The 13,428-nt window shown below is 40.4% G+C and overlaps 1 protein-coding gene across 3 annotated transcripts in view; it reads left to right on the top strand.

Moving 5' to 3' along the window:
* Nucleotides 1-13,428, top strand: part of LOC132822995 (E3 ubiquitin-protein ligase Itchy-like) — a 100,847-nt gene that overhangs the window by 20,420 nt on the left and 66,999 nt on the right. Inside the window, exons 2-4 of one of the 3 annotated variants that reach the window (XM_060836514.1) lie at nucleotides 6,543-6,697; nucleotides 6,799-6,891; nucleotides 10,995-11,134. The gene's annotated coding sequence lies outside the window, so the exon portion shown is untranslated. The remainder of the gene's footprint in view (nucleotides 1-6,542; nucleotides 6,698-6,798; nucleotides 6,892-10,994; nucleotides 11,135-13,428) is intronic. The other 2 variants (XM_060836512.1, XM_060836513.1) reach the window with 2 other exon arrangements.

Here is a 13,428-nt window from a genome sequence, read left to right as displayed (position 1 = left end):
TTAAATTTGATGCTTTCCCAACTACTTAACCTGAGATGTTTGGTACTAACTTTCGATTCTTTCTTGTAGGAATGGAGTAATACCGAAAGATAAATATTGCTTGAATGACAAATTACAATTGTAGCAAAAAGGGGCAAGTATTAGATAAAGCTGAAAATATTAAAACACTGATTTAACCTGTGGTGTAGACTTCATAATGAAGCACTGAAAATAAAGGCTGTGGAAATCTTTTAAATCTTGAAATTTTGGTCTTTCTAGGGGATGAACTAAGGCAAATTGCCAATCTTAGCTGTAATTATTTTGTAGCTGTAAATTATGACCTTTTTGATATAAAACAGTGCTGTGCCATAATGAATGGAGAATTTATTTCATGCCTTTATGAAATTGCAGGGCTATTCATTATGAACATCTATTAAGAGTAAGCATGTCAAATGCAGGTAAAATACACATTTGCAAATCATAAAAGTTCTTTGCTGTAGTTTCCCAATACAGTGGTTTACATTTGAAATGAATGACTATTTTTATGCCAGGACCTGAGGGCAAACACCAAGCTGTTGTTTGAGGCTTTACTGCAGTGACCTGCTTAATACAGGTTATTAATTTTTGGCAATTTATTTTTGGAATCCACAGTACTCTATTTACATCTAAAGCATACTATGCTCTCAATATTAAAAATCATCAATGCTGTGTATTAGGTCAATGTAACAATGAAGAAAAAGAGAATGATAGAGTTTCAGTCTGTATTTTACATCGATGAATCAGAGAGTTAGGAGTTACCAAATGAAGTGGAATGCAGTTGATTTGGATGGTTTGCATATTCTGTTAGTTATCCAGGCTTGAAAATTGTCAGCATGGTCGCATCATCGTCAGAAATACAATGCACACAAGTAGGTCCAAACAAGCCCTGAGTCGAGCAAACATTTCAGAGGATAGTAAAAAATCTTGATACCGAAACAACCTGTTTCCAGGCATTTGTCATCAGAGAATGGCAAAAACATGTTTTGCTCAATATGTCACATCAGAAACGCAGATGAAATGGCCATGAATTTTAATTTATCCAGCAATGGAATTTTGGAATTTGACAGCAGTCCTGGTGCCAATGATAGGACATGAGTATGCCAGATATACCATGGTGCTTGCACAAATGATGTGGCAACACAATTCGGGCCTCTAACTTTTAAGCATAGAGCTGCTAAGAATTCATTCCAAGCAGACATTTTTATACATGTTGGCGAATCAGTTGAATGGAAGAACACAAAGTGAACTTATGGGTCAAGAAGCGGAGGATGATGGATTCTCACAGGAATGTAGCACGATCAGCCATGTTTCTGGTATTGAGACTAGCTCTAATGCAATGAGGGGTACGTCAGGTTCCAAGATATCGACTGGGTTAGGGGACACTCTAGTCCAAGGTACACACAGACCTTTCTGCGGCCAGCAGCGAAAAATCAGAATGGAGTGTTTCTTCCCATGTGCCAGGATCAAGAATGTCTGAGAGTGCGGAAGCTCAGCTTTGAGCTCCTGGGCTTTTTGTGAACGCCTGTCCAAGAACAGAGAACCACCACTTGATTAACACATTTCAACAGCACTGTTTTTATTCAAGACTGTCAGTATATGAATATACAAACAAGGCTTGGGAGAGAAAAGCCACCTTAGACCACGCCGGGTACTAAAGAGTGGATTCTCTCACCGTTGATAGGGAAAGTTGTTAAATTTATACATAACTTCGTACGCAATACAGAGTCCCGTATCATTAAGCTATCGCACAGTGTATTAATCAAAGCATACTTTATTGGAAGCTTACACACCAAAAGTGCTCTAAATCTAACACACATAGAGATACCAACAGCCATCTGGCTAAGCTCTTAACATAGCCCTCATTATTCTTACTCTGCTTTTCAAGGTAACATTCAGATATCAAAAATTGCTCTAAACTAAACATATATTCATTAGTACAGCTCTAAAACAATGAGGCTCCAGTATTCCTCTGATGGTTGCCCTTTTATCTTGTGCTATGTACTATCTCATCCTTGGACCTGTGGGGAGGATTGTTTACCGCTAGGCTGGCTTCTTACAAATTGCTATGTTAGCAATTAGTTTCGCTTAGCCTGTCGCTTAGGATGCCGGGAAATACAGCCAATATGCCGGGGCCATTTTAGTTAACATTTGAGCTCCGTTTTCTATATGGTCACTATATCTATTTCCAACTTATCAAGAGGATGCTGATTGTTCTCGGGGAGAGGGGCCAGTAGGAGGTCATTGTCCACATTAGAACCAGTGACATAGGAAGGGAAAAGATTGAGATTCTGAAGGGTGATTACAGAGCATTACGCAGGAATTTAAAAAGGAGATTCTGGAGACCAGTAATATCTGGATTACTCCTGGTGCTACGAGCTACTGAGGGCAAGAATAGGAAGATAAAGTAGATAAATGTATAGATGAGAAGCTGGTGTATGGGGGAAGGATTCACATTTTTGGATCTTTGGAAGCTCTTTTGAGGTAAAAGTGACCTGTACAAGAAAGACAGATTGCACCTAAATTGGAAGGGGACTAATATACTGGCAGGGAAATTTGCTAGAGCTGCTCAGGAGAATTTAAACTGGTAAGGTTAGGAGTAGGACCCAGGGACATAGTGAGGAGTGAGGTCAATCTGAGACTGGTACAGTTGAGAGCAGAAGTGAGTCAAACAGTCAGGGCAGGCGGGGACAAGGTAGGACTAATAAACTGCATTTATTTCAATGCAGGGTTCCTAACGGAAGGCAGATGAACTCTGCATCGTTAGGAACATGGGACTGGGATATAATAGCAATTACAGAAACATGGCTCAGGGTTGGGCAGGACTGGCAGAAGGAAGGCAAGAGAGAGGGGGTGTGGTGTTTTTGATAAGGGATGGCATTACAGCTGTACTGAGGGAGGATATTCCCAGAAATACATCCAGGGAAGTTATTTGGGTGGAACCGAGAAATTTGAAAGGAATGATTACCTTATTGGGATTGTATTATAGACTCCCTAATAGTCCGTGAAATTGAGAAACAAGTTTGTAAGGAGATCTCCGCTATCTCTAAGTATTCATGATTTGGAGATGCCAGTGTTGGACTGGGGTGTACAAAGTTAAAAATCACAATACCAGGTTATAGTCCAACAGGTTTAATTGGAAGCACACTAGCTTTCGGAGCGATGCTCCTTCATCAGGTGATAGTGGAGGGCTCGATCGTAACACAGAATTTATAGCAAAAATTTGCAGTGTGATGTAACTGAAATTATATATTGAAAAATTGGTTGTCTGTTAAGCCTTTCATCTGTTAGAATACAGTGAAACTATCACTGATGTACGTCTCTATGACTCTAATTGTGGAAGATGTACAATGGAGCTCTGCTTGCACACAGTTGTAGCTGTAAGAAAGCTTTGTCTGAATTGGAACTTATTTTGTGTAAATAGCATTTGTTCCTTCATATCTAACCTATTTATGTACATTTGAGAACATTTGACTGAAGGATATCATGTTGGAGTCTCTCCTAATTTGTTGTTCACACAAAACTTCCAGACGGGTTGCTGATTTTTGATTGGCCTTTGGAATCCATACTTTGTCTTCTTTTGTAGCTCTCTGCTTTGTGTATCTTCATGCACCATCTCCGTGAGACTTTGTGAAATCAGCTGAGAATTTCCTGGGTTGTTAGGAATGCCACTCCTAAGTTTTTCATTTAAAAAACATACTGGTCTACTTCACCAAGACCAACAGAAACAACAGTGATTGCACCAAATAAAATCATGTAACAACAATGCTCTCATACTCTGGTAACATTTTTGATGGCGCCATTTTTATTTATTTTGGAACATCAAAATTCAGAGTGGTGTGGTTTACAGCACCAATTCATCCTGGCCAGCTAGCATTCTATGTAAACTGTTGAATTTTATTTTAGAACCAAGCTGCTGAAAATTAAGGATTTACAGGGTCAGGATCTAAGAATTAAATATATGTCATAACAGATGGATCAGTGCTTTAGAGCAGATACAGCCTTGAGTAAATGTAACATAATGCATTAACTTCAGTAGCTACTGAAGGGAAACCACTGTTATGTAAACAACAATCTTGTCAGTGGTTAAAGTACATGTTGCATTCGAACTTGATGCAAAACCTCATTTGAATCCAATCTGTATACTGAGCTGTCTTCATTTCAGTTTCAGAAGTACACTGTAATTCTGGGGCATGAGTAATATGTCAAAGTGCTAGTTATGTTAGGTTTCAAACTCGATTGATTTCAAGTGTGGAAGTACTATTGTAAGTTGACTGTCCAAAATCTCAAAAGTAATACGCTTTTTGTTAACTCCAGGAAGTCTCATCTATCCATTGCCCTTGTGTTAAATTGTAGCTGTGGTTCTGCTTGCATCTAAGTGTGCCACTCCTTTGTTCTCCAACTGTTAATGTCTATGGACATGCTCGTGAATATGCTCTTTAACTATTTTGAAGGGGGAGAATGGAAGGTCGCTAGATTGTAGTTGGTAAAGAAAACAAAGTGGCTAATAGTGTCCGTCAGTGGAACAAAAAAACATGCATGTCTTGCTGTTATCAAAAGTAACCAAGGTAAGTTACTATGCATATTCCAGCTGGTTGAAGAAGAGCAGAAAATAGAAATTGAGTTTTTAAAATAAATCAACTATTAAACTGTTATATTGCTTGCTGTTCTTTTTCAGTATAGGTGAAATAGAATAGGAGTGGTAATTTTTTAGTATTCATTTATGGAATATGAACATAACTTTAAGGCTGATTCCCACTGACCTAAATTTTATTTGGACTCCTTGATGCCATGTTCAGTCAGGTGTTGCCTCAATGCCGAGAGCAGTCACTCTCAAATCCCCTCCTAAATTCAGCTCTTCTGTCTATGTTTGTAGCAAGGTTATGATGAGGAAGTCTGGATCAAGTGATTTTGGCAGACCCTAAACTGAACATTGGTGAACAGCCTTTGGAATGCACTATCTGATGGGGTATTCAATGATAGCCTTCAAATGGAGTTTGGTAATGACTTCAAAAGTATGCAGCTGTATGTGGAATGTTTAAGGAAATCTGACTACAATGCTTTTCAAAAAAAAAGCAGGCTTCATTGACCAAAATTACAGCCTGTCTTTTTTATTATTCTTTGATTTTGTTCTAATACAATATTCTGCAATTGTCATGTAGTAAGTAAGCTTGTCTGCTGTAAATATTTGTTTGGCTTTGCTGCGTGGCAATATCTAACCTACATTACCCATAGTGAGAGAAACTGGTACTTTGAAGCCTGTAGATAACATGAAGTCATTTTTTGTTAGTTATTTGGAAACGCTTTCTTTCAGTTACCGTGATAATTGACTCATCATAAATTATGAATCATCAACATTCTTACTTGAGTAAATGTTGTCATAAGGACTTCAAAAAAAGCATATGATAAGGAAGTGCTATATAAAAGCAAAATACTGAAGATGCTAGAAACCAGAAGTAAAACCAGAAAGTGCTGGAGAACTCGCCCAACCCAGCAGCATTTGTGGAGAAGCACAGTTAATGTTTCAAATCTGATTTGACTCCTTTTCAGAACTGTTGAATGAAGTAATACTGCCACACAGGGAGGGTTGGTGCGGTATTAAAATATACAGTCCTAGTTTAAATACATTTATTCTCTTGATGGTTTCATTGCAAACAGTAGCCCAGTTATCAGTACTACTTAAGATGTAATAAATTAATGCAGTTGCTGGAATCTGTAGTGAACAACAACAGGATTTTAGATTATAGGGATTTTTGCTCAATCCTACACGTCCTCAGTAGTGAAAACAAAAATGCTGTAGATCACAGCGGGTCAGAGAGCATCTATGGTGCAAAACACCATGGCAAACAGATTTGAGAGGAGATATGGGGGGCACACAGTTTATTCAACTGCTAGTCCTGATCTGGCAGAGACAGAACCTTTTCAACAACAAGGTCCTGCAGAAGCAGCTTCCCCCAAGGCTCCAGACCAAACAAGCAGCTTTAGAACCAAGAACTACAGAGGCCGAACAGAGAAGCTGAATAAAGAAAACAAACCAAGAGCATCATCGCAACGAGGGACATCCAAGAGTGGGGGAACCAACCGAGTGCTCTCAAAACAAGACCTTCCAGGTGTAGGCTGTTCCAAGCCAAGAGAACTGATGGCAAGAGTCTCAGCAACCTGACGCATTTTAAATCTGTATTTTCCCTCGGTATTAAGTTGAAACTCTTGAAACCCAGAATTTCCACTGTAGCTAGCAGGGAGAGGAAGGTGGATGGAGACAGTACGTGTATCCCTAGGGTAGGAAGCCTGGTTAAAGTTTGTGATTAAAACATCTGATTAGCTTCTAATAGTGTTTTAAATCTCTTTAATTTGATGGTATGTTTAATCATGGGCCTCTGTATAGTTGTTAATTTCACTGTTTCTTGCATTTGCCTTTTATTTCTTATATTATACTCACCTTTTTGTATTTAAATAAATGCAGAGTTCCTTTTGCCCTGAAACACCTGTCTACTACTTTTATTTCACATTTCTATGTCCTGTATTAGAACCAGGGATTGGGGCCTGATTCGAACCACCTAAAAATTGGCAAATTATTGATTGCAACCAGATGTCCTACAGATGTCATCTTCATGAGGGATCAGAAGAGAGATCCTTCAGCCCAAGTCATTTCTGATCAGCCATGCTTTCCTTGTTGATAGATGTCAGTTGAGTATAGCTTAGTTGCACAATTTTGTTTTCTCTATAAGTAATGCCTGAATAGGCTGTTGTAAACTGAATCTCTACATTGTTTAACTTTTATAGAACGAGCTAAGAAACCAATATCAAACGCTGAAGGCCTGTTCCAAGAGAGATGTCAAGGAAAGACTGACTAATTTGGCATTGCTTGGTAGATTGGTATGTATGATAAAACCATTTGAATTAATATCTCTGAATGCTATTTTTGAAGTCAAAATGTATGAAATCTCGTTTGCTAGTGCATCATATTTTAAAGTGCTCTTTTTAATTTGTAAGTCCATTATATGGCAGAATTACATTGTTATGGCACAACATCTTTTCAGTATAATAATTTTTCTAAGCAAACTTAATGTGGGCAAAAGTGTCATGACTAGCATTGTCTGTCCCTAGTTACAGTTGATAAGGTAGCAGTCTGTCATCTTGAATTGCTGATATGGAGGTACTGGTGTTAGACTAGGATGGGCAAAGTCAGAAATTATACAACACCAGGTTATTGTCCAACAGATTTATTTGAAATCACTAGCTTTTGGAGTGCTCCTCTTTCATCAAGAACCTTTGACGTCTGTATAGTGATGGTACTGTTACGATACTGGGTAAACCCCTCTGCTAATTTAAACCTGCAACACCGAAAAGGTTCATCTACTGCTGTAATCTGTTAAAATTCAAGAGGCAAAGAACTATTCCACAGCTCACTATTTAAAGTAAAAATTAACAACTTTATTCTTTAAGTCCAACAGAGAATATTAAAACTAACAATTATTTACAGCTCCTTTCTCTTAAACCTATCTTTTACCTCCCACTCTACAATACTAGTCTGATTAAGAAATCCCGATTTAAGATTTACAACAAAAAAAATCACGTTTCAAAACTAGTCTGTTTTGCCGATGTTCCTTTGTAGATTTTCCTCTTTAGATTCTCTCCAGGTTGGCTTTGATGTTCTGCTGCACAAACTCCCCAGTCAGGTACCTTTCAGAGAGCTCTTCAGCTAGCAGTCTACATTTGTTGTTGCTTGGTAGTTCTCCCCCGAACTGTTCAAATGTCTGGTTTTCCACTCCAAAACATCATTGTTTTATTATTATTTTGACAATATTAAAACCAAATTCAAGTTTAATTGGACTTTGGTATCTTAGGGCATAGTTTAAACTGTTCGAGTTTGAACTTGTTTTTATTTCATGATTACCCAGCAGTGCTGAGAGATAAGAGAAAATGCTGGAAAATCTCAGCAGGTCTGGCAGCATATGTAAGGAGAGAAAAGAGCTGATATTTTGAGTCTAACTGACCCTTTGTCAAAGCTGGAGATAAATTGGGGGTGGGAGGGGAGAGATTGATGCTGAGGGAAGGCAGTAGGTGGATGCAGGTGGGGGGGGTGATGGTCATAGGTTAGTGTGAAGCAGTTGGTGGGATGGAAGATGTGCGATAGTTCAAGAGGGCAGTGCTGAGTTGGAGGGTTGGATCTAGGGATGAGGTGGGGATAGAGGCACCTCCCATGCAATTGCAAAAGATGTAAAACCTGCACCCACACCTGCCCCCTCACCTCCATCCAAGGCCCCAAAAGATCCTTCCACATCCAACAGAAATTCTCCTGCACATCCAAACACTCCATCTAGTATGTCCATTGCTGTGATTGTATTCATTGGAGTTTAGATGATTTAGGGGAGATTTAATAGAAACTTACAAGATAATACATGGCTTGGAAAGGGTGGATGCTAGGAAATTGTTTCTGTTGGGCGAGAGGGGGTCAATTCAGAACAGAAATGCGGAGACATTTCTTCCGCCAGAGAAGAATATCTTCAAGGCAGAGATTGATAAATTCTTGATGTCACAAGGAATTAAGGGCTATGGGGAGAATGCTGGTAAGTGGAGTTGAAATGCCCATCAGCCATGATTGAATGGCGGAATGGACTCGATGGGCCGAATGGCCTTACTTCCACTCCTATGTCTTATGGTCTCTTGATGTGGTCTTCTCTATACTGAGGAAGCAGGACACCAGCTCACGGAACATTTCAGAGGACGTCTGAAGCAACCCACTGCCCTGTGGCCAACCACTTCAACTCCCCCTCCCACTCCATCAAGGACAAGCAAATCCTGGGCTGCCTCCACTGCCAAAACCTAGCCACCTGAAGCCTGGAGGGATGGATGCCTCATCTTCTGCCTTGGGACGGTCCAACGACCCGGCATCAGTCAATTTTGCCAGTTTCCTCATCTTCCCTCCTTTTACCTCATCCCTAATCCAAACCTCCAACTCAGCACAGCCCCCTTGAACTGTTCCACCAGTTGATCTTCCTTCCCGCCTATCCACTGCACCTGTCACCATCTACCTATTGCCTTCCCAGCTACTCCCCACCCCACACCATCCTCAAACCCCCTCCCCTACCCCATTGAGCTCTCAGCCCCCCACACTCCCTTTCTGATGAAGGGTTTATGTCCAAAATGTCAATTCTCCTGCCTGACCTGCTGTGCTTTTTCAGCGCCACACTTTTCGACTCATTATAATAGTTTGTGTCCATCTTCATAAAGCTGTTCCTTTTGCTTTATTCATTCATGATTTGTGGATGCTACTGGCTTAGTGTCCACCACTGATTGGCCTTGAAAAGGCGGTGATGCAGTCTTTGGAATGTATGTACACCCACAGAGCAGTTAAGAAGGGAGTTCCAGAATTTTCACCTAGTGTTAGTGACGGAACATTGATTATAGATGCAAGCAAGATATCATGGGCTTTGAGGGGAACTCGCAGATGGTGGTTCTCCTGTGGAGATGTTGCCCTTGTCCTCCTCGGTGGTGGAGGTTGGGAATTTGGGAGGTAAATAGCCCAAGCAATACCCAGCTACTCTAATTTAAAAATTGCCAGTGTTCAACCCAAGCACACAAATCTGAGTTATTATTTTATGTTTAATTCTGTGGATTTTAATTTATTTAACAGTGGAACAGTGAAACAGCTGGCTTTGCTTAAAATGGCCCCTAACATCTATCTCTTGATAACACTAAATGACCAACCGCATAGTCTACAGAATAATACAGAAAATTGCTTCAATCGTAATAACAACACTTGAATAACTGAATAAGTAAAATTTGTACAGATTTACTTAAATCTGTTCCTGCTTTAATACCGCAATAGCACAGTGTTAATTAAGTTCATTATTAAATTAGATTTCTTGTTAACGTAATCTAGTTTGAGAATATTCATCCGTTCAATAGGCAGTCAAGTTTTGGTTTGTGTGCTGGTGCTAATGGCCTTGGTTCTTTCTGCACTTTAACTGCAGGAAGCATGAGGAAACGATTAACTGGTTGTGAGAAAATAGGGGATGAGGAGTTCGTGCTTTTGCTTCCAATTGAGGTCCAGCAGTAGCCAGCTGAACTGTCGCAATTTGCGTGAATAATCTGATTTAGGTCTGTGAAAGGCTGAGGAAGTTTTCAGTTTTTTTTCAGGATATTTAATGGAACTCTGCAATATTGTTTGTGACCTGGAGTGGAGGTTAATTTGTGCACTGTAAGATGTGAATAGGCAGCAATAACCTATATGCTGAATTGGTCTGGAAACTGGATGATAATTCAGTACAAGAATGGAAGACAAATGAGATCAAACATAATTACTGCTGTCTTATAATTCTTGATAAAAATTGCTTCATGTGAGCTACATGGTAAAACAGCTGGTTTATGACCATAGATGTTGTATAATGTGAATTGCATGATATTTCTCTTCTCTCTAATGTAAGGATTTTTAAATTGCCCCTAACCTAATCCTGTCCCCTCCACAACACCACTACCATACCACCCCAGAAAAAGGTTGCAGTTTATGGGCGTAATTTCCTTTATGTTCATTTTGAGGGTATAGGTCAATTGTTAAGAAGATGGGTAAGTCATCTTTCAAAAAAACCAAAAGGCGGCACGGTGGCACAGCACCCGGAGGAAACCCACGCAGACAGGGGGAGAACGTGCAAACTCCACACACAGTCGCCTGAGGTGGGAATTGAACCCGGGTCTCTGGTGCTGTGAGGCAGCAGTGCTAACCACTGTGTCACTGTGCCGCCCCCTAATGTTCTGATGCAGCTTCGTTTGTGGATGTTGAGATGATTGCTTCTGTAGTTCAATATTTGGTCCTTTGTGTTGCTTTCCTTCAGACGCTGGTTTGAAGTTGGTTGTTTGCTCTACTGTGACATCTAGGAATGGCAACTTGTTGTTGTTTTCCTCCTCTTTATTGAATTTTATGCCACTAAGGGTATTATTGATGGTCTTGAATGTTTCCTCTAATTTGTTTTGTTTAGTGATGACAAAAGTGTTGGATGGTTGGCAAAGCTGTTTGTTCAAGTCTCTGCATTACAGCCTCTGCTAAGAACCCTGATGTCGGAGATCCTATGGGTGTTCCATTGGTTTGTCTGTAGGTTTGTTGAAGATGAAGTGTGTGGTAAGTCATAGGTCCACTAGCTTGATACTGTCTTTGTTGATGAAGTTAGTAGTAAGACCATAAGACATTGGAGTGGAAGTAAGGCCATTCAGCCCATCGAATCCACTCTGCCAGTCAATCATGGCTGATGGGCATTTCAACTCCACTTACCAGATTCTCCCCGTAGCCCTTAATTCCTTGTGACATAGTGTTTGGTGTATGTGTCTTTGGGTCTTCTAATAGTGTAGTCAGTGTTTCCTTGGCCAGGTTAATGTTGATTGAAGTAAACAGGGCTGTTACATCAATGGAGACCATTATTTCATTCTTTTCTATATTGGTGTCTTTGGTCTTCAGGAATTCTTGGGTCGAGTGGATGGAGTGGGGTGAGTCCTCTACTAAGTGTTTTAGTCTTTGGTGTAGCTCCTTGGCCAATCAGTAAGTTGGTGTTCCAGATAGTGAGATGATGGGTCTATAGGGGGCTTCTGGTTTGTGAATTTTGGATAATCCATAGAAGCGTGGTGTTGGATCCGTTTGGTTCCATTTTTTTTAAGTCGGTCTTATTTATTTCTCCAGATTTCTGAAGTGTTATTTTTAGTAGGGCTATGATTCGGTTCTCTAGTTGTGGGGTCGGACCTATTGCCACTTGTTGATAAGTGTTATCTGTAAGTAGTGCGTTTGCTTTTTCAACGTAGCCTCTTCGATTTAGAATGACTGTCAATCATCTTTTGTCTGCAGGTAGGAGAACAATGTTTTGATCTTTTTTAGTCTTTCCAGTGCTTTCCTTTTTTGTGTATTGAGCGTGATTCCTTCCCTTTTTGCTTAATGTTGGTGCGACTACCTGTCTGATGGTTTGCTGGGTTTCTTCTGTGAGTTGGTTGTCTTTTAGTGTTGTTTCTAATGCTGCTAAGAAATCTATCTTGTCCACATCCTGGCAGTTGTAATTTAATCCTCTAACTAAGATGGCTTTTTCAGTGTCTGTTAAGGGTCGGTCAGATAAGCTTTTTTTTATCCATGCTTCTGTGTTGTCAGTGTTGTTACTTTATGTAAGTTTATCTAGTTTTTTTTCTGCAGATCTAGTTTCATTTTCTGTGTTTGTCGCTGTCTAATATCTATGGCTTGTTGTACTGTGTCTATCCATTTGTGGTCTGTTGCATGAGTGAGTAAAGATTTTTGGTGCAAAATTTCCCCGTTGCATTTATGGAGTCTGTTGTGGGCATCATTAATCATTTCTCTCCGCATTCTGTGGCCGTTTTGCTCTGCTATTCTTTCGGCTAGTGGGATGTTAAGGGGAGGTTTGCATTAAAGGTATTTAGATAGTACCTGTTTTCTTAGGCATTCGTGCAGGAAGTACAGCTGTTCAATCAATGGGGACAACACATCCATCCTAGGAGAAGCCAATCAAAGACGCGCATGAGAATTCCCGGAAGCATGGCATTCCAACTGGAATTTCATCAACGAGCGTATCAAGTTAGACCCCATCTACCACCCCTTGAGAAAAGGAACAGGAAGTGACTTCACATAGGAATGACATCACTGACCCAAAGACACCCAAACATATGAATAGAAACCTAGAATCATGTACACTGCTTCCCCTGATGGCCACTGAAGATGTTACCTAGTAGGGTGACATAACGTCTGGAAATGAACCTTCCAGCTCAGCGAGCAAATCTACATCTAAAACCTCAACATGAGCTACAAATCTTCTCAAAACTTGCTAAGCACCTGAAATGTTAATTCTGCTTTCTCTCTACAGATGCTGCCAGACCTGCTGAGTTTTTTTTTCAGCTGTATCAGTTTTTGTTTCACCTTACTTTGAGTCGGAATCAGATGGTGGTGTTGGAAAAGCACAGCACAGCAGGTCAGGCAGCATCCAAGGAGCAGGAGAATCGATGTTTCGTGTATGAGCTCTTCATCAGGAAATGGGGGAGAAAGGGGGAGGGTGGCCGAGCGATAAACTGGGTGGGTGGGGCAGGGTGGTTGGGGTGGGGTTGTGGGGAGAAAGTCGCTGGGAATGCGATAGGTTGATGAAGGTGGGATTGGTGATCTGAAGCATTCTACTGTGACCTAATTAATAAGTCAAGCAAAAATGGCATACATGACATCCAAATTGATTTTTTACATACCTGTGGCACCCCACATTTGAGAATGGCAACTCAATAGATATTGAATTTTTACATCATTCGTCTAGCTTTATGTTGATGCTTGATCTTTTTACCAGAGCGGTGGGGGAGGGGGGGCGCGGCTCTGTCTGCGGTAGGCCCGGTTCAGCGACCTTCCAGAAGTCCTGGAGCCATGTTTGAGACCTTATCCCAATG

This window comes from Hemiscyllium ocellatum, chromosome 15, assembly GCF_020745735.1.
Source record: "Hemiscyllium ocellatum isolate sHemOce1 chromosome 15, sHemOce1.pat.X.cur, whole genome shotgun sequence".
In the NCBI taxonomy this organism is placed as follows: Eukaryota; Metazoa; Chordata; class Chondrichthyes; order Orectolobiformes; family Hemiscylliidae; genus Hemiscyllium; species Hemiscyllium ocellatum.
Note: the sequence above shows the minus strand (reverse complement) of the source record. Positions and strands in the feature narration are given on the sequence as shown.